The sequence below is a fragment of the Theobroma cacao genome, chromosome 7 (assembly GCF_053813885.1).
Source record: "Theobroma cacao isolate CCN51 chromosome 7, ASM5381388v1, whole genome shotgun sequence".
Classification (NCBI taxonomy): Eukaryota; Viridiplantae; Streptophyta; class Magnoliopsida; order Malvales; family Malvaceae; genus Theobroma; species Theobroma cacao.
Window position 1 is genome coordinate 14,910,677 of NC_142645.1, and position 26,306 is coordinate 14,936,982.

The 26,306-nt window shown below is 33.7% G+C and overlaps 2 long non-coding RNA genes across 2 annotated transcripts; both read left to right on the plus strand.

Annotated features, from left to right (window-relative positions):
* The first annotated feature begins 576 nt into the window (after positions 1–576).
* Positions 577–25,880, plus strand: LOC148761728 (uncharacterized). The gene is made up of 3 exons (XR_016027590.1): positions 577–695; positions 24,056–24,152; positions 25,696–25,880. It is a non-coding gene; the product is annotated as an uncharacterized LOC148761728 (long non-coding RNA).
* On the plus strand, positions 10,794–12,657 carry LOC148761729 (uncharacterized). The gene is made up of 3 exons (XR_016027589.1): positions 10,794–10,896; positions 11,545–11,628; positions 12,464–12,657. It is a non-coding gene; the product is annotated as an uncharacterized LOC148761729 (long non-coding RNA).
* Positions 25,881–26,306: the final 426 nt, after the last annotated feature.

Here is a 26,306-nt window from a genome sequence, read left to right on the forward strand (position 1 = left end):
TCTTATACTTTTATTTTGAGTTAAATAAGCTTTTATAACTAATAATTAACTTAGTCAAAATTTCTATGTAACGTGGCACTAACGCGGTATGCTAACATATCATAATTGATGATAATGTTGCATGCTAACATATCATAATCGATGTTAAACCTCACTTTTTACTTAAGGTTAGATTTGTAACTTAACTTGGTGAGCTCTTAATTTGATGTTTTTGAACATGATTTATAGACCACTATAACTTAGAACGTGTATGTTTTAATAACCAAATATGTTCATTTGAAAGTTTGGACCATTAAAGGGCCAAAAAGAGGTATTTTAAACTTTCAAAATGCATTTTGGACAAAATCTATCAATACATGTTCATCATGTATTGATTGACGAAGCCTAGAAAAGGTTTATGATGAACATCTATCAATATATGATGAAAATGTATTGATAGATTCAACACAGAACAAAATCTATCAATAGATTAGTCGTAGATTTGAAAAAAAATAAGGGTATTTCAAACTTTTCGCACTCATTTAGGAGCCTTAAAACCTTAGACTTTTCCCCATTTGGCTAAAAACGTGTTTTTCAACAAAACCCAACCACCCTCTTCTCTTTTTTCTCTTTACTCTCATCCATATTAAACCTGAAGGATTTCAAGTATTTTAAATATTCTCAAGCTCAGATTTTGAATATAAGGACTTTTGGAGGTAAGGTTTTCTTATTCCAAACATCTAAACTCATGGTTTTAATTTTCTGAACTTATGGATTCCAAGAAATTCATTTTTCTCATAAAAACTTAGGTTTTTAATTAGTTTTGGAACTATCAAGCTCACCAAGGTAAAGTTGCTCTCAATTCTAACTAATAGTAGTTTAATCACTTGGTTAAAGTTAGATTTAGCTGTTGATTTTAGATTAAGGATTTAACGAAGAATGCTTATGGAAGGATAAATGGTTATTAGTCTAAGACATTATTAAAGAACAAGGTATTTACGATGGAAACTTTGTGATAAGTGTTGTTGAAGAAGTTTGAGATCTTGGAGAAGTAGAGCTACCAACGAAAGGTGCTATGAGGAAAGACACACTTTAGCAAGATGGGTAGATACAATGTTTTTAATTTTTTTGATATAATTAAGCTTGCTTATTCTACAACCTTGCATTAAAACATGTTTCGATGATTTGTGATGTGAAAGATGGTTTTAAGTATGTTTTGATGTAGGCTATATTTGCTATTTAAATATGTCTATTACGTATTTAGTTTTGTGCATGAGGAACAAGCACTTTGAACGTTTTGATATCTTAAAACTGAAATATTTGTCTATGATTGTTTGAACGAATTGATGATTTTGAATCTTTGAAATGAGAAATGATTTTCTTGGATGAGACCACGATACTTCAAGATGATGGATTAAGTTGATGACAATGATTTAATCTTGTTCAACCCCTTTGATTTTGTTGTTGAATGGATCCACCCCTTTGTGTTGGAAATGAACATTTGGACAATTGGAAACTTATAAAGATGTTTTAGTGGAGCTTAGTTAAATTAAGGACCCTAGCTAGCTACTGTCTAATTTTTTACTCACGTAAGTATATGTCTCGAGTAGATAATATAATGACAAGTAGAGTGTTGACCCCATAAAGAATTGATCTAAGATTTCACTAATTACTAGAATTAATACAATTCAGTCTTATTCAAACAAACAAAAGCAAGGAACTAAATATATTATAAGTTAACTAAATCTAATTAACAAGAATTTAAACTAAAAAAATCAAAGCAGTAATAAAATTGGATAAAAATAAACTCAAACAAGCCTAAGATTACAATATTCTTCACACTTTATCTAAATCGTACCTTTCTCTTTTAACTTATTTCAATGTGTTGAATTGCTAACTTAAAGTCCTTAATTATTTATAAGGTTCTCTCGAAACTCTTATAAAAATATATTTTAATCAAAACACTATATCATTATATGTATTGAAATTAAAATAGACTCATTAAGTTAAAGCTCTAATACTGGCTACATATGGCATATAGGTATATCTCTATCCTATACACAAATCAATTTATTCATCGAAGCAAATAAATATAAGCATATGCCATTCAAACCTTATCCTACACTAAACTCCTTTTCTCAAGTTATGCTTAAGTTTCCTGATCAATTTAATTGGTGATTAAGCAATTAAAAAAATTAAGAACAAATTGGAATAAACAATTCAATTCCACTGAAAATAAGCAAAAAAGAGATTAAAAATTTAAACTATATGTGAGTTCGATTGCAATCCTAGATAAAAGAAATTAACTACTCATGATGAAAATAAAGAACAAAAATCAATGGAGTTTACCCATCTCAAACAAAAGAAATAAGAAAAATAGAGAGAGAAAGAAAACTAGAGATTGGTGATCTTCAATCTTCCATGGTTGATCTTATTTTTCTACTTAAGTTTTTAGTGGCTAATCTCCGTCCAAAACAACCTAAAACTGATTTCCTCTAGCTTCCCCTTCAATTTGACTTCGTAAAGATGTATTTATAGGGTTCATAGACATAATTTCAGTCTTAATTTGAGCTCTGGTCTTCTAAAAGGCATCTTTGCAATCTTAAGGTGCCGCGACATTGATTTGTAGTGCATTTTTATCCTTCTGCTGAGCAGAACTGGGCAAAGTGGTAAACATGAAAGTTGTAGCTCTGCCTCTTAGCTTTTTAATGGTTTAACAATCATGTCATTTGGACTTTTGTATAGTGGGAGATATACTCTAAAAACCAAAACATGTGTAGAGGAAGTCTGCACTTAGAATGCACTTTCCTAGTCCAATTAAAAGTCTTTCAAAGCACACATTCAAAAGCACAATTTAATTAATAGTAGCTTTTCTTAAGCAATTTAACATTTAACTTAGCCTAAAATAATCTAAATTCAATTGACCCAACATAATTAACTATAATTAAATTAATAACTAAAAACAACTAAAATCTATGCTAAAACTAAAGAACCTAGCAACTTAATAGCTAAAATTAAGACAAAAAAACTCTATATCACAGAGTTATCACACATCCAAACTTAAAATTTGGCCAGTCTTCAAGCAAAACATAAAAAAAATGAAACAAAAGCGAAAGCAATTTAAATGATGAAATCAACATAAATAAACAAACTAACTAGAGACAAATAGTGCCAAATCAATGATATTGATAATTTTCTCAAAAATATATCTATAAACATCCAGATCATTCAAGTTCATATTTCAATTCAATTACGAGCTCATTCTTGAATGGATTTGTGTGTGTGTGTGTGTGAAATCTTTTACAAAAAACATCATACTTATTCGAATGAGTTTATGTTATTGCACAATTTTAAATTAGTGCTAGAACTCCATAGGTTTGTGTTTCTTCTCTCTTTCCACTAATGTAGATGAATACTAAGTTAAGGATCAATAGATATTTATTAAGCTTGTAATGTATGGCTAAGGTGAAGGTAGGATAGAGGATAATAATTTGGCTCAATTCACCCTAAACACACAATCATACTAGGACCTATAAATAGCTCTATTCTCATTCTCCACATACACCTTTTTTTTTTTCATTTTGAACTTTTCTTTTGTTTAACACTTTATTCTTCTTCTTCTTATTTTTTTTAATCACAATTTCACATCTCCAGACTTATTTCTTTTTATTATAGGTAAAGGGGTAATTTTTTTTTGTCAACAACTTCACCTTTTTCTACCTTTTTTCACATTTAGCTTAATGCATTTCCTGAAATGATATACATGCTTAAAAGTAAGGGTTGCCAAATTGGAAATTTTATTTAAAGGCTAGGCTCCTTTATTATGTGGTTAACAAAGAAAGGGGAATTAGGCTTAAAAGGGTATACTAGGGATAAAGATTTAATAAGGTTAGCTTGAAAAGCTAAAATGGTCCAAAAATGGCATAAATCATCTCTCTAACTAAGTATTGTTTAAGATTTCGCCTTGAGAGAGAAGCAAACAAATTCTAGAATTCTTAACATAATATAAAATTTATATCAATCTAAACAATCTCTAGATATGCATAATAATGCAAAGTAAAAGATAAAGTGCTCAATATATGTAGAAATCACATCCTAATAATGATATTAAACAAAAGATTTAACATTAATCAAACAATATCCATATTCACCAAGAGCTAAAGACAGAAGATAACTAAATTCTCATAATTGGATAAGGAAATTATTGAAAATTTTGGCACTATTTTTCTCTAGATCTAGAAATTTTCAAGGAAGCATAAAAAGTAAATGATAAACTAATCCTAATTACTTAAAATCTAAATAAGCATGCAAATAAAATAAAATTTTAAGTTTCCACAGAATATCCATTCGCAGAAAAATAAATTCACCCTCCAAACTTAAACTAAACATAGTCTTCAATATTTGAAAAAAATAAAAGAAAGGTAAAGAATACTCCCCTAGTGGTTGGATGAATTGAAGAAGCTTTAATCTTCCTCCTCATATTCATTTACACCAATGCTTGTGGTAGGCCTTTTTTTCACTGAAAATAAAAAAATAAAATAAAATAAAAATAATTAAAAAGATAACATATGAGTTTTGAAAGCTTGGGTTGCCTCCAAAAAAGTGCTTCTTTGTAGTCACTAGTTTGACTTTGACGGAGGTCTTCATTCACCATTTAAGGAGGTTTGAGTTTACATGGAAAAAGCCTGAGGTGTGAAAGTAGCCTTTTTCTAAGATGAGGTTATAGTGGTTTTAACTCAAGATTTAGTACTTGCTCAATCCAAGGTGGTGGAATAGGTTGACTTATACCCAACTTCTCAAATTGAGTTTTTCTGAAATAATTGCACTTTTGGTATAACCTTCAAAACATGTGTAACATTTGTGAGTTCTTTATTCTTGTCTTTTGTCGTTGCATCTAGTACCAAACAAGCTTAAAGGAGTTTTTTTGGATTTTTCATATCAACAGCCTCCTTAGGTAACTCATTAATTGTATCCAAAAAGGGAATGGGAGGCACATATGTCTTAACTTGTGGTGTTGTATACACTTCCTCCTTTTGCTTTATTTTTTCATCTCGAACTTGATTGCTTGAAGTATTTCCTGTTAAGAAGTTTGAGAATATGGTTCCTTGGAAAGCAAGTATATTCTCATGCTTAATTTCATTAAATTTGTAATGAAAGTACATTTTGATAATAAGACGAAGAGTTTGTTTTAAGTAAGCATTCATTATCTAGTTATTAAGGTACCATGATTCTATTGAGATATTAAAATACATTTGTAAGAAGAGTCATACATAGGAGACATGTATTTTAATTGAACCTAAAAATTGTTCATAGCCATATAATAAAGCTGGTCACTTTATTGTGTTAAGGCTATAGTGTCTAGATTACTTCCAATGAAATGAATGTGATTCACTTCAAGGGAATGATGAGTCTCAAATCATTGAAATGGTGGATTATGAGTATGACACTATAACATGGACTGGAATCATGTGAGAATCAAATTTAAGTTTAACCGTTACTTAAATTTTGATTTCACACTTATGCATTTGCTTATAGTAGAACCGTAATCCTAATGGATAGTGGACCTATGTTTAATCTCCTTAAAATCTTTGATTTGCCATGAGCATGATCATCATAAGTGTTGATCTAGACTTCGTATTTTGAGATTATAATCGAGATGAACATCTGAGAACATATATCCAAATAATGGAGTTCATAGCATTAACATCACTTTTAGTGTTTTTAGGAAGATTGGTTATTAATTTGGGCCCAGTGGATTGATGAATTAGTTACTCATCACATCTAGATTGTCACGACTCGGAACCTCCTCGGGCCCATGACAACCGTCGCAACGTTTCGATTGATACTCATTACCCGGAATACCAATCGAAACGCCGTAAGGCTTACATATCAGTTTTAAACAATTTTCAGTCGTTTTCGGCTCAAGTAAATCAAAAGACAAAAATATAGCATTTTTATATAAAACAATATTTATAGAAACATGTGTAAGTAATCTTTTGTAACTTAGAAGTAAAATAAATTCATACATACAATAATTTACAAAGTTATAATGTACAATAATAATTACAATGACAAGTGGCCCATAAATACACCAAGTGTTAGTGATAGTAACCTACTATCTATATGATAGAGGGGTCAACTGGAATCCTCCACAAAATCAGGTATCTACAAGCTACCACAGGGTTGAAATATTTGGAAAGGAGGTGGGTGAGATTTTGTAATCTCAATGAGTAAACATACATTATCATAAATATCTAAAGGCGAGTAAAATGGAGGCAAGTTTAAACAACAAATTACAAACCATTTCATAAGGTTTTCAATTTATTTCTTAAACCATAAAATATTTGTAATTTACCAAAACAGTTGTTAAGGCTTATAAATTTTATTAAAAACAAGGCTCAAGCCAAAACTAATCCTTGGGGATACCTTGGCCGAGGCATCTAACCGAGTCCGCCAAGGTTGTTAAGATATTTACATGTCAAACACATGTTAGTTTTGAAAACAAGCCGTTCCTTGGCGTTGACCAAGTTACACATTCAGTGGGGGTTCGACGTGAAGTGAGCTCTAACACTACCCCGAGAGTTACCCTCCTCGCCTCTACAATCGGAGTAACTATATAACCGGGTTTACCGTGCCCCTCTAATAGGCAGTCCACGAAAACCTGTCACTGCAGTGACTAAACCCACCAATTTTAATAAAATTTCAACAGTATAACGTGGCTTTTATTTATTTACCCACCCTGCATAGTAAAAGACAGCTTACATAAATTCCCAATGCAATTATAACATATAGCCACATATACTCATATATCATAAGCCATTCATAGGAAAATATATATTTCAAAATAATTGGCAGCCTCCAATTACTCAATTTCATAATCAACACAATATATTTTTATTTGTTACATTTATTTCTAAAATATAAAAAATCTCATTTTAATCTCATTTTCGTTTCATAAAATCCATGAAGAGCATTTAAAAATAAACTCTAGATAATTTATAATAATAATAGGTTTACTCACCATTTGTACAAACTAATTGCTTTTTAGGTGCCCTGATCACTATTCGTCGGGTACGACTTCCTTGCCTTCATCGGAAGGCTCTCCTCCTAAACACATTGCAAAATTTACCCAATTCACCACATTGATGTTAAATCACTATATAATTGACTTAAATTCTATACTAATGCATGGTATGAAATGCAATAGCCTAAAACGGCTTAAACGTGGTATTAACTTATTTTTGGCACTTTACCCGATAAATTGCTAACGCGCTCCATTTTAGCTCTAAATTGTCTCATTTTCTCTCCAACATTTCTAACCATTAAATATCAGCCAATAACCTTCTAAAATCACCAAAATCAGCTCACTTTCCTCCTTGGAAAATTCGGTAAAAAATGGGACATTTACTCGGTTAATTTTTCACTTTGTTTTGCTATCACATTTAACCATTTTTCATCATTTTCTCTTCATTTCTCTTAGAACAAAAATCAGTTCATCATCATTGTACATCAATGCATATTCGGCCAAGGGTGGGTATTGTGAAAATTTCATGCTTTCTTGCCCAATTTGATTTCTATACACATTTAACTAACTAAAACTATCAATTTAACTAAAAATCAAAACCTAAAAAATTCAAAATCTCTCCGCTTGAAATTCGGCCAGCCCTTGGTTTCAATTTTTGATCTCTCTCCTCAAGCATGCTAAATGGCAATAAAGGCATAGGAAAGGTAGAAATCAAGCTAAAGTCAAAAAATCTTATCGTTAGACGCATAAACAGACGAAAAACGCGATTTTCCCTTTAAATTTTCTAGTTTTCCTTTGGTTTTTCTCTTTTCTTCCTTTCCTCTCTATTTTCTCTCTTGTTGTCTCCTTATGGCCGGCCATCACTTAATATGGGGTTTAAATGGGCTGACTTTTCATTAAAATAATATTAAATTATTAAAAAGTGCTAGTGTCACTTTCCCATTGGCCCGTTTTTAAAATTTCATCCATTAAACTTCTATTTTTCACCACTTGAAATACCATAGTTATTCATACCAAAAATAAATAAATCCTATAATTTTGACAAGTTTTGGGTAGTGAAAATTATGGTTTTTACCCCGGGGTGACAAAATTACCGTTTTGCCCCTATGTTTTGAAAATTGCCGAAATTGAAATTTTTCACTTCCTATCATTAAATTATACTCCAAATAGTTAATCTTGATCAAAATTTCACTCCATGATCAAATTGTTATCTTAGGTGGCAAAATGACGATTTTGCCCTTGAACATCAAAATTTTCAATTTTTCCCCAAATGAACCCTCGAACTCCGAACAATCATTTTTAGTCATTTTTGGACTGTAAAATATTAAATTTCATCCTACGATTCCTATTTGAATTAGTTCGAGGTTAAATCAACTTAAGTGTACCGTTAGGTACAATATTGGGTTTCGTATATTCTTAGGAACTTTCCTAGCGTGATAACATGCTACTCAGTGCATGTATGTCATGACATGTGTTTATAGGGTCGGGTTTTACATAGATACTTAAAAGACTAGATCTAAAGTATTGAATCACTAATTGGATGCAATTTGAGACCAAGGGACAAAATTGACCTAAAGGGTAAAACGATAATTTCACCTTTTGTCATTGGATGGTTATGAGGGTTCACAATATAAGGTTTGCAACTAGACAACTAATAATTAATATCAAGTATTGAATTATTTCTTGCAATTATAGTTAATCTAATAGTGCAACCATGAATCTGTGGTGGAGTGATTTTAAGGTTAATAAGCTTGAATTATTTTTAATGAGATTAAGAATATTTCTAAGTTTATTGGAGCTTAGAATATTTATGTCCAAATAGATTCCCCACTTAGCTTCATAGAATTCAACTTGTTTAAGCTGCAATGCATGATTTAATTTGATTAATTAAATTATGTACAAAAATGGCATCTTTAGTATATTTGTTTTAATTTAGACAAGAAAATATGTTTCGTCTTAATTTAGACAAGAAAATATGTTTGTCTTAATTTAAGACAAGAAAAATATTTTTTGTATTAATCTAGACAAGAAAACATATTAGTCTCAATTTAGACAAGATAAAATATTTTTGTCTTAATTAAAGACAAGAGTTGTTTTAAATTAAGATAATGCTAGGAAGATTCTTGTAAAATGAATTTAGACATCCATATTGATGAAATGAGAGGCCATGCTTGACTATCACTCTTTCATTTATTATTAATTCTTTTTAAATAAAGATGGATAATAATAAATTAAGAGTTATTATTCAATAAAGAGTTTTATTTTATCAATAACCCTAAATGATACTAAAAGAATTAAATTATTTATTCTTTAATTTTAATTTTGAGAATTATGGAGCATGTTTGATGCTTCCATAACTCTCAATGGATGGTTAAGATTGATTCAAAGGTATTTGATTTTGATTAAATCTTTGAGGCAAGAGTTTTAATAAAAAAGAAAAGAGATTGGAAGAAAAGAAAGGTACGTACTTTTTTCTTGAAAAAGTTTCAATCGTCACTTCACTTCTCCTCCTCCAAACTTTGCCATATCTTTCTTCCTCTCTCCTATTCTTGGCTGAATTATTTTGAAAGAAAATAGCCATTAATATTTAGGAAGAAGAGAGAGACAAAATCGGTTGCCATCTTATAGTCTAGCATTTCACACTGCGTCCACTTAAGGTTCAAGTTGAAAGCATTCTTGAAGAATAAGTGGTAAATTTGTTTGGTTGAGAAATCATTCATTGGTTTGGTGGCGTCCAAAGATAATAATCTCAAAATAAAAAGTATGTTTTTTCTTACTTAATAGATTCTTACTTTTTTTAGGATGTAATTATGTTACTTGCAATAAGAATGATGAGTATTTCCACTTGTGTAATTGGATTGCTTGCTTTCTTTATAAAAGAAATTTTTTGAAATGCATGCTTTACACAATCACATCAATCTACTAAGATCCTACTCCAACATTTCCTTGATCTACTTTATCTCCACATTCTTGCCATTTACCTCATCAAGATGCTTACCATATTCTTTTCTTCTATGATTAGGCTCAGTGCCACTTGGTAAAGTTTCCTGAAGTCTATTGTTGACGTCATTAATAAGTTGACTCACATGTGTCTCAATATTTCTCATTAAGCTTCATTACTATAAATGATGTAAAGCCCGACCTTATAAAATACTATTCATGACATACATGTGATGATAGCATGATTGCATGCTAGGAGAGTCTCGAAAAATTTACAAAAGTCGGTGTTGTACCTAGAGGTACAACAAAGTTTATTTAATCCTCGAACTAGATCAAATAGGAATTTTAAGGTGAGATTAAGAGTTTCACAGTTTATGGATGACTTAAAATGGTAATTTGGAGTTTGAGGATCAATTTGGAGTCAAATCGGAATTTTCACTAACTAGGGGCAAAATGGTCATTTGCCACCTGGGGACAAAATGGGAATTTTAGAAAAGATTTTTTTTGATCCCATTTGACTTATTAGAGTATAATTTGACTTATTGAAGTATGATTTGAGGTTTAGAAGTGAAAAATTTTAATTTCGGTATAATTTGGAGTATAGGGGTAAAATGGTAATTTTGCCATCTCAGGGGCAAAATTGTAATTTTCCACCACCAGGATATTTTTTCCAGCACATGGTCTTCCTTGTCTTCATCTTTGACCCTTGACTAAACATGTGGTGGAGATAAAATGTTTAAATTTTTAAAATTTTAAAAACGGGCCAATGACATGATGCCATGTGTCATGCCTTTATTAATTTATTATTTTCCTTTTTAAAAGGCACAAAATCAGCCCATCTTCCACCCCATGGCCGGCCAAACCAGCAAGAAGAGAGAGAAAACAAAAACAAAACCCTAGAGAGAGAAAATCAAAGAAAAAGTGTGAATTTTCAAGGAAATTAAGTGAAAAAGGTGAGTTTTTTCTATTAAGCTTGAGTTTTCTTATTCCCAAGCATTTCTCTTTATTTTCCATGATTAAATTACATGTTTTCATGATGAATTAAATTCTGGAAAAATGGGTTAGGAGAGAGAAAGTTGTTGGATTTATTTGATTTTAATTTATGTTAGTGTTTTTAGTTAGTTTAGCATATTTAGAAACAAAACAACAAGAAAAGAATTTATTTTCTCCCCCAACCATTAATGGCTGAATTTACCATGTAGTGAGTGAGGATGAGTTTGATTTTATTCTAGGAGAATTGGTTAAGGAATGATGAATTATGAGCCTAGAAAAATAATGGGAATTTTCGGAGCAAAAATACGAATTTTTACCCACTAGGGGTATTTTCGTAATTTGCTGTTGGGACTGATAATTTGCACCACACTGAGGGACATTAAGTTAATTTGGGTGCAATTGAGGTATAGAAACTGAAAAGAATTAAATTGGAGTTTAAACGGATCCGTTAGGAATTTAATCGGGTGATAAGACGAATTAGGCCAATACCGGGTTTAGATAGTTACCAGTGCATTTTTGCATTCCATATCATGCATTGGTAGTCTAAATTAGTTTAATTTTGATTTAGTACCAACTTGGTAAAACTCTCGATTTTGTACTGTGTCAAGGTGGTGAGTCCTCCGATAAAGGCAAGGAAATTGCATCCGAGGACCAGTAGACAGAGTGCTTCGAAAGTCCGCATTCTAGACATTGTGAGTAAACTTACTGTCATTTTAATTATCTAGGGTGGTTTTTAAATGCTTTCATGAATTCTATGGAAAAAGGAATTTAAAAAGATAAATTTTCATGTTTTATGAATAAATGAGTTTCAATGAAATTAAATTATAAATTGTTTTGAAATTAATAGTGATTTTGAAAAATAGAGTACAGGGAGACTGTTAATTGTGGCAATTTGATTGTTTAAATTAACTGGCTTATGATAAATCGAGCATGATTGGCTAGTTGGCAATTGTATTGAAATGCGAATTGTTTGGTTACCTTGAAAAACTACGAATTACAAAATTGCCATATCATGTTATTGAGTTTTATTATATGGTGGATTATATATTAATTAATCACTGCAGTAGGGGGTTTCTGTGGACCAGCCTTTTAGAGGGGCACGGTAAACCCCATTATATTCTTACCTCGAACGGAGAGGCGCGTAGGGTATCTCCTGGGGTAAAGTTTAGGGTTCACTTCACGCTAAACCACCACGTGAGGGGGAACTCAGCCAACGCCAAGGAACGGCTATGTTTTCAAAACAAAAACATGATTTATGTGAAATGTGAATTTTAATAGCCTTGGCGGTCTCGGTAGGATGCCTCGGCCAAGGTGTCCCCGAGAATGGATTTATGGCACAAGCCTAGATTTTTATGAGATTCATAAGCCTCTTTACGTGTTTTGAACAAAATGTGTTCTAATGCTATAACCCAGTTTATGATGATTTACTTTATTGTCTCCATGTACTCAACTCTAGATGTTTAGGATGATGTTTGTTTACTCATTGAGATTTTATAATCTCACCACCCTCCTTTCCACCCATTTCAGGTTCAGTATAGACTGTAGATAGCTGATCTCATCGAGGATTACAGTGGGATCTGCATTTTCCAAACCGTAGGTTCAAAGTCCTCTTTACTTTTGTTTATTCGGGGGCACTCTTGTTATTGTAAATTAAATTAAATATTTTGGCTTACTGTATTTAAGTATGTATAAATTTATTTAGCTTTTACGTTATAAAAATTATTCACGTATAACTCTATAAATATTGTTTTATAAGAAAATAGAATATTTTACTTAATATTTCTTTTATTTTCTTATTATATTCAAATAACCATAATTTCGTTTTAAATGAAGATTTTAGACTTTTAAACTCATTTTGAATATGAATTGTGTGTTTTGTACTTGTATATTACGTTTTAGCTAGTTTTAAAATTTTTGAGAAAAATGATCAAAATACCCTTGTGAGACGAAAAATTAATATTTTATTTGTTTAAAGTTGGAAACAGCTTAAAATATTTTAGAACACGATATTTGACAATGGTTGCTCACAAGGGAACAGAGAAACTGATAGTAAAGCCTTGCGGGGTTTCGGGTTGACATTCCGGGCAATAAGTGTCTACCGGGACACCGCGGCGGTTGTCACGGGCTCGAGGGGAGTACCGGGTCGTGACAATTCGATTGGTATCAGAGCTTTTGGTTTTCAAGATCAAAGTTTTTAGTTTTAAAGTTGTTTTAAATATTTACAATATCAGTGTGGCCCCGGATTAAGTTAAGTTAGGTTAGGTTGAATAGAATGCATGCATTTGCATATAGAGCCTAAGGTTACCTAAACTTGCTCGTATTTTTTTATAGATTATAATGCCTCCTCGACGCGGACGCCCACCTCTCACTAGATCGGTTGGGAGGGGAAGAGGTCGTTCCCAACGTCATCAGCCAGATATAGTAGAGGAGGAATCAGCTGCATCTACCATTCGGGCAGCACCTGCTGCTGAGCAGGCCGATAGTCCTCCACATCCTCCATCTCCTCAGCCACCTACTGGTATTCCCGCCATGCCTACTGAGGCAACACAGGCATTGGCAGCTTTCTTTGCAGCAATGGCTGGTCAAGCTCAGACTGGTCAAGTTCCACCTGTAGTGCCTCTAGCTACTCATTTAGTTCCACCACCAATACAGGATGTATCCATTTCCAAGAAGCTGAAGGAGGCTAGGCAATTGGGTTGTGTATCTTTCACTGGTGAGTTGGATGCCACTGTGGCAAAGGATTGGATTAATCAGGTGTCCGAGACTCTTTCTGATATGGGATTAGATGATGACATGAAGCTGATGGTGGCTACGAGATTATTAGAGAAGAGGGCTCGTACTTGGTGGAATTCGGTGAAGTCCCGTTCCGCTACTCCTCAGACATGGTCCGATTTTCTCAGGGAATTCGATGGTCAGTATTTCACTTATTTCCATCAAAAAGAAAAGAAGAGAGAATTTCTGAGTTTGAAACAGGGAAATCTAACTGTAGAGGAGTACGAGACTCGTTTTAACGAGTTGATGTTATATGTGCCGGATCTGGTGAAATCTGAGCAGGATCAGGCCAGTTATTTCGAGGAAGGGCTCCGTAATGAGATCAGAGAGCGAATGACAGTGATTGGTAGGGAGCCACATAAGGAGGTGGTACAGATGGCTTTACGGGCTGAGAAGCTCGCAACAGAGAATAGAAGGATTCGGACTGAGTTTGCAAAAAGGAGGAATCCTGGTATGTCTTCTAGTCAGCCAGTAAAAAGAGGCAAGGACTCAGCGACTTCAGGGAGCACTACTTCTGTTTCCGTGACATCTCCTCGACCTCCATTTCCACCATCACAGCAGAGACCTTCGAGGTTTAGCAGATCTGCTATGACTGGTTCTGGGAAGAGTCTCGGAGGTTTTGATAGATGCAGAAATTGTGGGAATTATCATAGTGGGCTATGTAGAGGGCCAACAAGATGTTTCCAATGTGGACAGACGGGTCACATTAGGAGTAATTGCCCACAGTTAGGACGAGCCACTGTAGCTGCATCATCTCCACCAGCTCGCACAGATATACAGAGGAGAGATTCTTTTGGGTTACCACAGAGACAGGGAGTAGCCATACGGTCTGGTGTGGAGAGTAATACCCCGTCACATCCACCTTCGAGACCACAGACTCGTACCGCGACAAGAGTTTTTGCTGTGACAGAAGATGAGGCACGAGTCCGACCTGGAGCAGTGACAGGTACTATGTCTTTATTTGATAAAGATGCTTATGTTTTGATAGATTCTGGCTCAGATAGATCTTATGTGAGTACGACATTTGCATCAATTACTGATAGAAACCTATCACCATTAGAGGAAGAAATTGTAGTGCATACCCCTCTAGGAGAACAGTTGATTAGAAATACTTGTTATAGAGACTGTGGGGTAAGGGTAGGTGAGGAAGAATTTAGGGGTGACTTAATTCCTCTAGAGATCTTGGATTTTGATTTAATATTAGGTATGGACTGGTTAACTGTACATCGGGCGAACGTGGATTGTTTCCGAAAAGAAGTCGTTCTTCGGAATTCGGAGGGAGCAGAGATTGTGTTTGTAGGGGAACGTCGAGTATTACCATCTTGTGTAATCTCGGCCATCAAAGCTTCAAAATTAGTGCAAAAAGGGTATCCGACTTATTTGGCATACGTGATCGATACTTCAAAGGGGGAACCTAAGTTAGAGGATGTCCCAATAGTAAATGAGTTTCCTGATGTATTTCCTGATGATTTACCGGGAATACCTCCTAATCGAGAGCTTGAGTTCCCTATTGATTTACTTTCGGGTACCGCACCTATTTCTATTCCTCCATATAGAATGGCTCCAGTAGAGTTGAAGGAACTGAAAGCCCAGTTGCAAGATTTGGTGGATAAAGGTTTCATTCGCCCTAGCATTTCTCCTTGGAGAGCACCAGTCCTATTTGTAAAGAAGAAAGATGGCACTCTTCGATTGTGTATTGATTACCGTCAGCTGAACCGAGTGACCATCAAGAATAAATACCCTTTACCCCGGATAGATGATCTTTTTGATCAATTACGAGGTGCTATGGTATTCTCTAAGATTGATTTGAGATCTGGGTACTATCAGTTGAGGATTAAGGAGCAGGATGTACCTAAGACTGCCTTCAGGACGCGTTATGGGCATTATGAGTTTCTGGTGATGCCGTTTGGTTTGACTAATGCCCCGGCAGTTTTTATGGATCTTATGAACAGGGTGTTCCATCCATACTTGGATAAGTTTGTGATAGTATTCATCGATGACATCTTGGTTTATTCGAAGAATGATGATGAACATGCTGCCCATTTGCGCATTGTGTTGCAAACTTTGCGCGAGAGACAACTCTATGCCAAGTTCTCTAAATGTGAATTCTGGTTGAAGGAAGTGGTTTTCTTGGGACATGTGGTGTCCGGAGCTGGAATTTATGTCGATCCCAAGAAGATTGAGGCAATCTTGCAATGGGAGCAACCGAGAACGGTAACTGAGATTCGTAGTTTCCTTGGCTTAGCCGGTTATTACCGGAGATTTGTTCAGGGATTTTCTTTGATAGCAGCTCCTTTGACTCGTTTGACTCGTAAAGGAGTTAAGTATGAGTGGGATGATGTTTGTGAGAATCGATTTCAGGAGCTAAAGAACCGGTTAACCTCCGCTCCCGTTTTAACACTTCCTGTTAGTGGAAAAGAATTTGTGGTATACAGCGATGCATCTAAGTTAGGATTAGGGTGTGTGTTGATGCAGGATGAGAAAGTAATAGCTTATGCTTCCCGACAGTTGAAGAAGCACGAGACGAATTACCCTACTCATGACTTGGAGTTAGCAGCAGTAGTATTCGCATTGAAGATTTGGAGACATTATTTATATGGTGAGCGTTGTCGGATTTTTTCTGATCATAAAAGTTTGAAGTATTTGCTCACCCAGAAAGAGCTTAACTTGAGACAGAGACGATGGTTGGAGTTGATTAAGGATTATGACTTAGTGATTGATTATCATCCGGGAAAAGCAAATGTTGTAGCGGATGCTTTAAGTCGTAAATCCTCATCGTCGTTAGCAACACTTCGGAGTTCTTATTTTTCGATGTTACTTGAGATGAAATCTCTAGGGATCCAGTTGAATAATGGTGAGGATGGAACCCTACTTGCTAGTTTCGTCGTGAGACCTTCATTGTTGAATCAGATAAGAGAATTGCAGAAATCTGATGATTGGTTGAAACAGGAAGTTCAAAAGCTGCAAGATGGAGAAGCTAGTGAGTTTAGACTCAGCGATGATGGTACTTTCATGCTTAGAGACCGAATTTGTGTTCCTAAGGATGATCAGTTGAGACGAGCTATTTTGGAGGAAGCTCATTCTTCCGCCTACGCTTTACATCCCGGAAGCACCAAGATGTATCGGACTATTAAAGAAAGTTATTGGTGGCCGGGTATGAAACGAGACATAGCAGAGTTTGTAACGAAATGTCTCACATGCCAACAGATCAAGGCGGAGCATCAAAAACCGTCAGGTACTCTTCAACCTTTACCGATTCCTGAATGGAAGTGGGAACATGTGACTATGGACTTTGTATTGGGTTTGCCGCGGACACAAAGTGGGAAGGATGCTATTTGGGTGATTGTGGATAGATTGACTAAGTCCGCCCATTTCTTGGCTATCCATAGCACGTATTCTATTGAGAGGCTGGCAAGACTTTATATAGATGAGATTGTGAGATTACACGGAGTCCCAGTTTCTATTGTGTCAGATCGAGACCCTCGATTTACTTCTCGATTTTGGCCGAAATTTCAGGAAGCTCTTGGAACTAAATTGAGATTTAGTACTGCCTTTCATCCACAGACAGATGGTCAATCTGAGAGAACTATTCAGACCTTGGAGGATATGTTACGGGCTTGTGTCATTGACTTTATCGGGAGTTGGGACAGACACTTGCCATTGGTGGAGTTTGCTTATAATAACAGTTTTCAGTCTAGTATTGGGATGGCACCATACGAGGCTTTGTATGGAAGGAAATGCCGAACTCCGCTCTGTTGGGATGAAGTAGGTGAGAGGAAATTGGTGAATGTGGAATTGATTGATTTGACAAACGATAAGGTCAAAGTTATCCGAGAGCGATTAAAGACAGCTCAAGATAGGCAGAAGAATTATTCGGATAAACGAAGGAAAGATTTGGAGTTTGAAGTCGACGATAAAGTTTTTCTTAAGGTTTCTCCTTGGAAAGGTAATAATTTGACATTTCCAAGTATTAAATCTTATTTGATTATACTATTATGATAATTTGTGGTATTTATTGGATGATGAAAGGTGTGATTCGATTCGCGAAGAGGGGAAAGCTCAATCCAAGATACATTGGACCTTTTCGTATCATTGAAAGGATTGGGCCAGTGGCTTACAGACTTGAATTACCCCCAGAGTTAGATCGAATTCATAATGTCTTCCATGTCTCGATGTTGAAAAAGTATGTTCCCGATCCCTCTCACATTTTAGAGACACCTCCCATTGAGTTGCATGAGGATTTGAAGTTCGAGGTGCAGCCTGTACGTATTCTAGATCGAAAGGATCGAGTGCTAAGGAACAAGAGCATTCCAATGGTGAAAGTATTGTGGAAGAATGCTCGAATGGAGGAGATGACGTGGGAAGTCGAGAGCCAGATGAGAAACCAATATCCACATCTTTTATTCGAATCAGGTAAGTGAGATTTTGAGGTCAAAATTTTATTTTAAGGGGGGTAGTGCTGTAAAGCCCGACCTTATAAAATACTATTCATGACATACATGTGATGATAGCATGATTGCATGCTAGGAGAGTCTCGAAAAATTTACAAAAGTCGGTGTTGTACCTAGAGGTACAATAAAGTTTATTTAATCCTCGAACTAGATCAAATAGGAATTTTAAGGTGAGATTAAGAGTTTCACAGTTTATGGATGACTTAAAATGGTAATTTGGAGTTTGAGGATCAATTTGGAGTCAAATCGGAATTTTCACTAACTAGGGGCAAAATGGTCATTTGCCACCTGGGGACAAAATGGGAATTTTAGAAAAGATTTTTTTTGATCCCATTTGACTTATTAGAGTATAATTTGACTTATTGAAGTATGATTTGAGGTTTAGAAGTGAAAAATTTTAATTTCGGTATAATTTGGAGTATAGGGGTAAAATGGTAATTTTGCCATCTCAGGGGCAAAATTGTAATTTTCCACCACCAGGATATTTTTTCCAGCACATGGTCTTCCTTGTCTTCATCTTTGACCCTTGACTAAACATGTGGTGGAGATAAAATGTTTAAATTTTTAAAATTTTAAAAACGGGCCAATGACATGATGCCATGTGTCATGCCTTTATTAATTTATTATTTTCCTTTTTAAAAGGCACAAAATCAGCCCATCTTCCACCCCATGGCCGGCCAAACCAGCAAGAAGAGAGAGAAAACAAAAACAAAACCCTAGAGAGAGAAAATCAAAGAAAAAGTGTGAATTTTCAAGGAAATTAAGTGAAAAAGGTGAGTTTTTTCTATTAAGCTTGAGTTTTCTTATTCCCAAGCATTTCTCTTTATTTTCCATGATTAAATTACATGTTTTCATGATGAATTAAATTCTGGAAAAATGGGTTAGGAGAGAGAAAGTTGTTGGATTTATTTGATTTTAATTTATGTTAGTGTTTTTAGTTAGTTTAGCATATTTAGAAACAAAACAACAAGAAAAGAATTTATTTTCTCCCCTAACCATTAATGGCTGAATTTACCATGTAGTGAGTGAGGATGAGTTTGATTTTATTCTAGGAGAATTGGTTAAGGAATGATGAATTATGAGCCTAGAAAAATAATGGGAATTTTCGGAGCAAAAATACGAATTTTTACCCACTAGGGGTATTTTCGTAATTTGCTGTTGGGACTGATAATTTGCACCACACTGAGGGACATTAAGTTAATTTGGGTGCAATTGAGGTATAGAAACTGAAAAGAATTAAATTGGAGTTTAAACGGATCCGTTAGGAATTTAATCGGGTGATAAGACGAATTAGGCCAATACCGGGTTTAGATAGTTACCAGTGCATTTTTGCATTCCATATCATGCATTGGTAGTCTAAATTAGTTTAATTTTGATTTAGTACCAACTTGGTAAAACTCTCGATTTTGTACTGTGTCAAGGTGGTGAGTCCTCCGATAAAGGCAAGGAAATTGCATCCGAGGACCAGTAGACAGAGTGCTTCGAAAGTCCGCATTCTAGACATTGTGAGTAAACTTACTGTCATTTTAATTATCTAGGGTGGTTTTTAAATGCTTTCATGAATTCTATGGAAAAAGGAATTTAAAAAGATAAATTTTCATGTTTTATGAATAAATGAGTTTCAATGAAATTAAATTATAAATTGTTTTGAAATTAATAGTGATTTTGAAAAATAGAGTACAGGGAGACTGTTAATTGTGGCAATTTGATTGTTTAAATTAACTGGCTTATGATAAATCGAGCATGATTGGCTAGTTGGCAATTGTATTGAAATGCGAATTGTTTGGTTACCTTGAAAAACTACGAATTACAAAATTGCCATATCATGTTATTGAGTTTTATTATATGGTGGATTATATATTAATTAATCACTGCAGTAGGGGGTTTCTGTGGACCAGCCTTTTAGAGGGGCACGGTAAACCCCATTATATTCTTACCTCGAACGGAGAGGCGCGTAGGGTATCTCCTGGGGTAAAGTTTAGGGTTCACTTCACGCTAAACCACCACGTGAGGGGGAACTCAGCCAACGCCAAGGAACGGCTATGTTTTCAAAACAAAAACATGATTTATGTGAAATGTGAATTTTAATAGCCTTGGCGGTCTCGGTAGGATGCCTCGGCCAAGGTGTCCCCGAGAATGGATTTATGGCACAAGCCTAGATTTTTATGAGATTCATAAGCCTCTTTACGTGTTTTGAACAAAATGTGTTCTAATGCTATAACCCAGTTTATGATGATTTACTTTATTGTCTCCATGTACTCAACTCTAGATGTTTAGGATGATGTTTGTTTACTCATTGAGATTTTATAATCTCACCACCCTCCTTTCCACCCATTTCAGGTTCAGTATAGACTGTAGATAGCTGATCTCATCGAGGATTACAGTGGGATCTGCATTTTCCAAACCGTAGGTTCAAAGTCCTCTTTACTTTTGTTTATTCGGGGGCACTCTTGTTATTGTAAATTAAATTAAATATTTTGGCTTACTGTATTTAAGTATGTATAAATTTATTTAGCTTTTACGTTATAAAAATTATTCACGTATAACTCTATAAATATTGTTTTATAAGAAAATAGAATATTTTACTTAATATTTCTTTTATTTTCTTATTGTATTCAAATAACCATAATTTCGTTTTAAATGAAGATTTTAGACTTTTAAACTCATTTTGAATATGAATTGTGTGTTTTGTACTTGTATATTACGTTTTAGCCAGTTTTAAAATTTTTGAGAAAAATGATCAAAATACCCTTGTGAGACGAAAAATTAATATTTTATTTGTTTAAAGTTGGAAACAGCTTAAAATATTTTAGAACACGATATTTGACAATGGTTGCTCACAAGGGAACAGAGAAACTGATAGTAAAGCCTTGCGGGGTTTCGGGTTGACATTCCGGGCAATAAGTGTCTACCGGGACACCGCGGCGGTTGTCACGGGCTCGAGGGGAGTACCAGGTCGTGACAAATGACCACATCCATATTTGCCATGTGTTGCATAAACATCTTTTCCAAAGTTGGCTTTGGTTAGTTAAATTTCTACCTACGGAAATATACGTATAAAAAAGATAGTATAATGGTAAGTAGAGTATCGATCCCACAGAGAATTGATCTAAAATTTTACTGAGTACTAAAATTAGAACAATTTAATCTTATTCAAACAATCAAAATTAATTAATTACCTAAAACTAATTGCCCAAAATTTAAACAAAAAAGAAAAATCAAAATAATAATAACTTGAGTAAAAATCAAATCAAACAAGCCTAGGATTACAATATCCTTCACACTTCATCTAAATCTTACCTTTATTCCTTAACTTATTTCAATATGTTTAATTGCTAATTTAGAGTCTTCAATTATTTATAAGGGGCTCCCAACTTGTCTTATAAAAACATCTATTTTAATCAAAACACTATATCCTTATGTGAATTGAAAGTAAATAGACTCATTAAGTTCAAGCTATAATTCTAGCTACCTATTGCATATAGGTATATCCCTATCCTATATACAAATCAATTAATATGATAACATGCTATCCCAATTTTAGTTTTTAAACTCCCTTTCCCAAGTTTGTTAGGTTCCTAGATCAATTTCATTGGTGGCCAATCAATTAAAAAACATTAAGAACAAATTGGAATAAATAATTCAAATCCCATTAAAGATAAGTAAAAAAAAGATTAAAAATTTAGATTACATGTGAGTTCAATTGCAATTGTAGAAAAATAAAATTAGCTACTCATAATTGCAAAGACAAATAACAATATATAATTTCAACCATTGAGAGTAACAAGAAAAATAAAAACGAAGGAAGAAAACAAAACAATTATTTGCAGCCTTGTTTTCCGAGTTTCTACCTCAACTTTCGACTTCTTGAATCTCTAAGAGTTGTCTACCTTAATTTCTCTAAAAACTATCCTATTTATTCTAACAATCTCAACTTAAAATTCCTAAGTTAACCTACTGACTCTAACTTTTGGGCTCAAAAGTGTAATGAGGCTCAAACATCAATCCTTAAAATTGCCATTTCTGTAGCATTACATCTAGTCATCTTCCGATATGATTTTCTCTATCTTCGATGCAGAACTAGGCAAAGTCATCTTCAGGAAAGTTGTAGCTTGTCTCTTAGATTTCCAATGGTGTAAGAATCGCATCATTTGGATGTATGGAGTGTGAGTTATGGTCAAAACACTAAAGTATATGCAAGTAGAATTCTAGATCCTTCAAACACCTTACTTTCCAAAATTAAGGCCTATTCCCTTAAATCCTACAAAAGTATAAAAACTAATAAATAATAGCCCAATTAAAGTGAATAAACATAAAGTTAAAATAATTGACTAAAAATAAACTAATTATAAAAACAACTAAAAATAATTGAATTATTATTAAAACTTAAGGATTTAGCTAATAATTAAGAACAAAATGAGATTAAAATAATTCTATAAAATAGAATTATCATACCTTTAGACTTAAGCTTTTGCTAGTGCTTGAGCAAAAGGAAAGAAAACAAAGAAAATAAAGAAAAAATATTTCAAGAGATAAACATTCACCAAGTCATGATTTTTCATTTTTTCCTCAAAACTTATCTCGTAATTCTAACTTAAGGTAAAATACAGATAATTTTCAAATTCATACATCAATTCAAATGAAAACTTACTCTTGAACAAACTTCCTATATGTGTGAATCATCTCTTATAAAGAATATCATGCAATTTGGAATACTTTATGCCGAGTCTAAGTATAGGTTAGTACTAGAATCCAATAAATTTGTTTTTCATTTCTTTCTCCACTAATATAGAAGAACACTTATTCAAGGATCAATAGGTCTTTATTAAGCTTATAATGTAAGGCTAGGGTCAAGGTATGATAAAAGATATATTTAAGTTCAAATTCACCCCAAACACTTAACCAATCTAGGAACTATAAAAAGCTCAAACAAATATATATATATATATATTTGGGTAAAATACTCTTACTCTCTTAAATTTTAATCGAAATTACTCAAAGGTCCATTAGTTTTCAAAATGGACACCCCTTCCCAAAAAAAATATTTTCTACTAGACTCATAGGTCCAATTGTTAGTCAATTATTAGTATTTCTATCAACTTGCTGATGTGGTAAGGGTAAAAAGATAATTTTACCCTTGATTAATTTTTAAAATTACTATTATATAAATTTATTTTTTTTATTAATTAAAAAAAACTCCCAAGATGGGGAACTTGATATGGGGCTCCCTAAGGGAGCATCGGTGTTCCTGTAAAGCCCGACCTTATAAAATACTAGTCATTACATACATGTGATGATAGCATGATTGCATGCTAGGAGAGTCCTGAAAAATTTACAAAAGTCGGTATTGTACCTAGAGGTACAACAAAGTTGATTGAATCCTCGAACTAGATCAAATAGGAATTTTAAGGTGAGATTAAGAGTATCATAGTCCAAAGATGACTCAAAATGGTAATTCGGAGTTTGAGGATCAATTTGGAGTCAAATCGAAATTTTCACTATCTAGGGGCAAAATGGTCATTTGCCACTTGGGGACAAAATGGGAATTTTAAAAAAGATTTTTTTGGCCCCATTTGACTTATTGGAGTATGATTTGAGGTTTAGAAGTGAAAAATTTTAATTTTGGTATAATTTGGAGTATAGGGGTAAAAAGGTAATTTTGCCACTCCATGGGAAGATTTGTAATTTTCCACCACCAGGATATTTTTTCCAGCACATGGTCTTCCTTTATTCTGATTTTTGACCTTTGACTAATCATGTGGTGGAGATAAAATGTTTAAATTTTTAAAATTTTAAAAATAGACCAATTAGAAAATGCCATGTGTCAAGCTTAAGATATTTTATTATTTAACTTAAAAATCAGCATAAATCAGCCCATTATTCTTCAAATATTCAGCCAAGCAAGGTAGAGAGGGAAAGAAAGGAAAAACAAACCCTAGGTGAGGAATTTCAAGAGAAAAAGTGTGGAAAATCAAGGAAAACAAGTGAAAAAGGTAAGATTTTTCAACTTGAGCTTGAAATCTATTTTTCTTAAGCATTTCTCTTCATTTTCCATGCTTAAGTTACATGTTTTTATGATAAATTGTTGGCTGATCAAAATGGGTTAGGAGAGAGAAAGTTGTTGGATTTATTTGATTTTAATTTATGTTAGTGTTTTTAGTTAGTTTAGCATATTTAGAAACAAAACAACAAGAAAAGAATTTATTTTCTCCCCCAACCATTAATGGCCGAATTTACCATGTAGTGAATGAGGATGAGTTTGATTTTTATTCTAGGAGAATTGGCTAAGGAATGATGAATTATGAGCCTAGAAAAATAATGGGAATTTTCGGAGCAAAAATACGAATTTTTACCCACTAGGGGTATTTTCGTAATTTGCTATTGGGATTGATAATTTGCACCATACTGAGGGACATTGAGTCAATTTGGGTGCAATTGTGGTATAGAGACTGAAAAAAATTAATTTGGAGTTTAAACGGACGCATTAGGAATTTAATCGGGTGATAAGACAAATTAGGCCAATACGGGGTTTAGATAGTTACCAGTGCATTTTTGCATTCCATATCATGCATTGGTAGTCTAAATTAGTTTAATTTCGATTTAATACCAATTTGGTAAATTTCTTGATTTTGTACTGTGTCAAGGTGGTGAGTCCTCCGATAAAGGCAAGGAAATTGCATCCGAGGACTAGTAGACAGAGTACTTTGAAAGTCTGCACTCTAGACATTATAAGTAAACTTACTGTCATTTTAATTATCTAGGGTGGATTTTTAGATGATTTCATGAATTCTATGGAAAAAGGAATTTAAAAAGGTAAATTTTCATGTTTTATGAATAAATGTGTTTCAATGAAATTAATTTGTAAACGGTTTTGGAATTAATAATGATTTTGAAAAATAGAGTACACAGAGACTGTGAATTGTTGCAATTCGATTGTTTAAATTGATTGGCTTATGTTAAATTAGGCATGATTGGCTAGTTGGCAATTGTTTTGAAATGTGAATTACAAAAGTTGCCATATCATGTTATTGAGTTTTATTGTATGGTGGATTATATATTAATTAATCACTGTAGTAGGGGGTTTCTGTGGACCAGCCTATTAGAGGGCCACGGTAAACCCCATTATATTCTTACCTCGAACGGAGAGGCACTTAGGGTATCTCCTGGGGTAAAGCTTAGGGTTCACTTCACGCTAAACCACCACGTGAGGGGGAGCTCAGCCAACGCCAAGGAACGGCTATGTTTTCAAAACAAAAACATGATTTATGTGAAATGTGAATTTTAATAGCCTTGGCGGTCTCGGTAGGATGCCTCGGCCAAGGTGTCCCCGAGAATGGATTTATGGCACAAGCATAGTTTTTATGAGATTCATAAGCCTCTTTACGTGTTTTGAACGAAATGTGTTCTAATGCTATAACCCAGTTTATGATGATTTACTTTATTATCTCAATGTACTCAACTCTAGATGTTTATGATGATGTCTGTTTACTCATTGGGATTTTATAATCTCATCACCGTCCTTTTCACCCATTTCAGGTTCAGTATAGACTGTAGATAGCTGATCTCATCGAGGACTACAGTGGGATCTGCATTTTCTAAACCGTAGGTTCACAGTCCTCTTTACTTTTGTTTATTCGGGGGCCCTCTTGTTATTGTAAATTAAATTAAATATTTTGGCTTACTGTATTTCAGCATGTATAAATTTATTTAGCTTTTACGCTACAAAAATTATTTACGTATAACTCTATAAATATTGTTTTATAAGAAAATAGAATATTTTACTTAATATTTCTTTTATTTTCTTATTATATTCAAACAACCATAATTTTGTTTTAAATGAAGATTTTAGACTTTTAAACTCATTTTGATTATGAATTATGTCTTTTGTACTTGTATATTACATTTTAGCCAGTTTCAAAATTTTTGAGAAAAATGACCAAAATATCCCTGTGAGACGAAAATTAATATTTTATTTGTTTTAAGTGGGAAACAGCTTAAAATCTTTTAGAACACGATATTTGACAATGGTTGCTCACAAGGGAACAGAGAAACTGATAATAAAGCCTTGCGGGGTTTCGGGTTGACATTTCGAGCAATGAGTGTCTACCGGGACACCGCGACAGTTGTTACGAGCTCGAGGGGAGTAC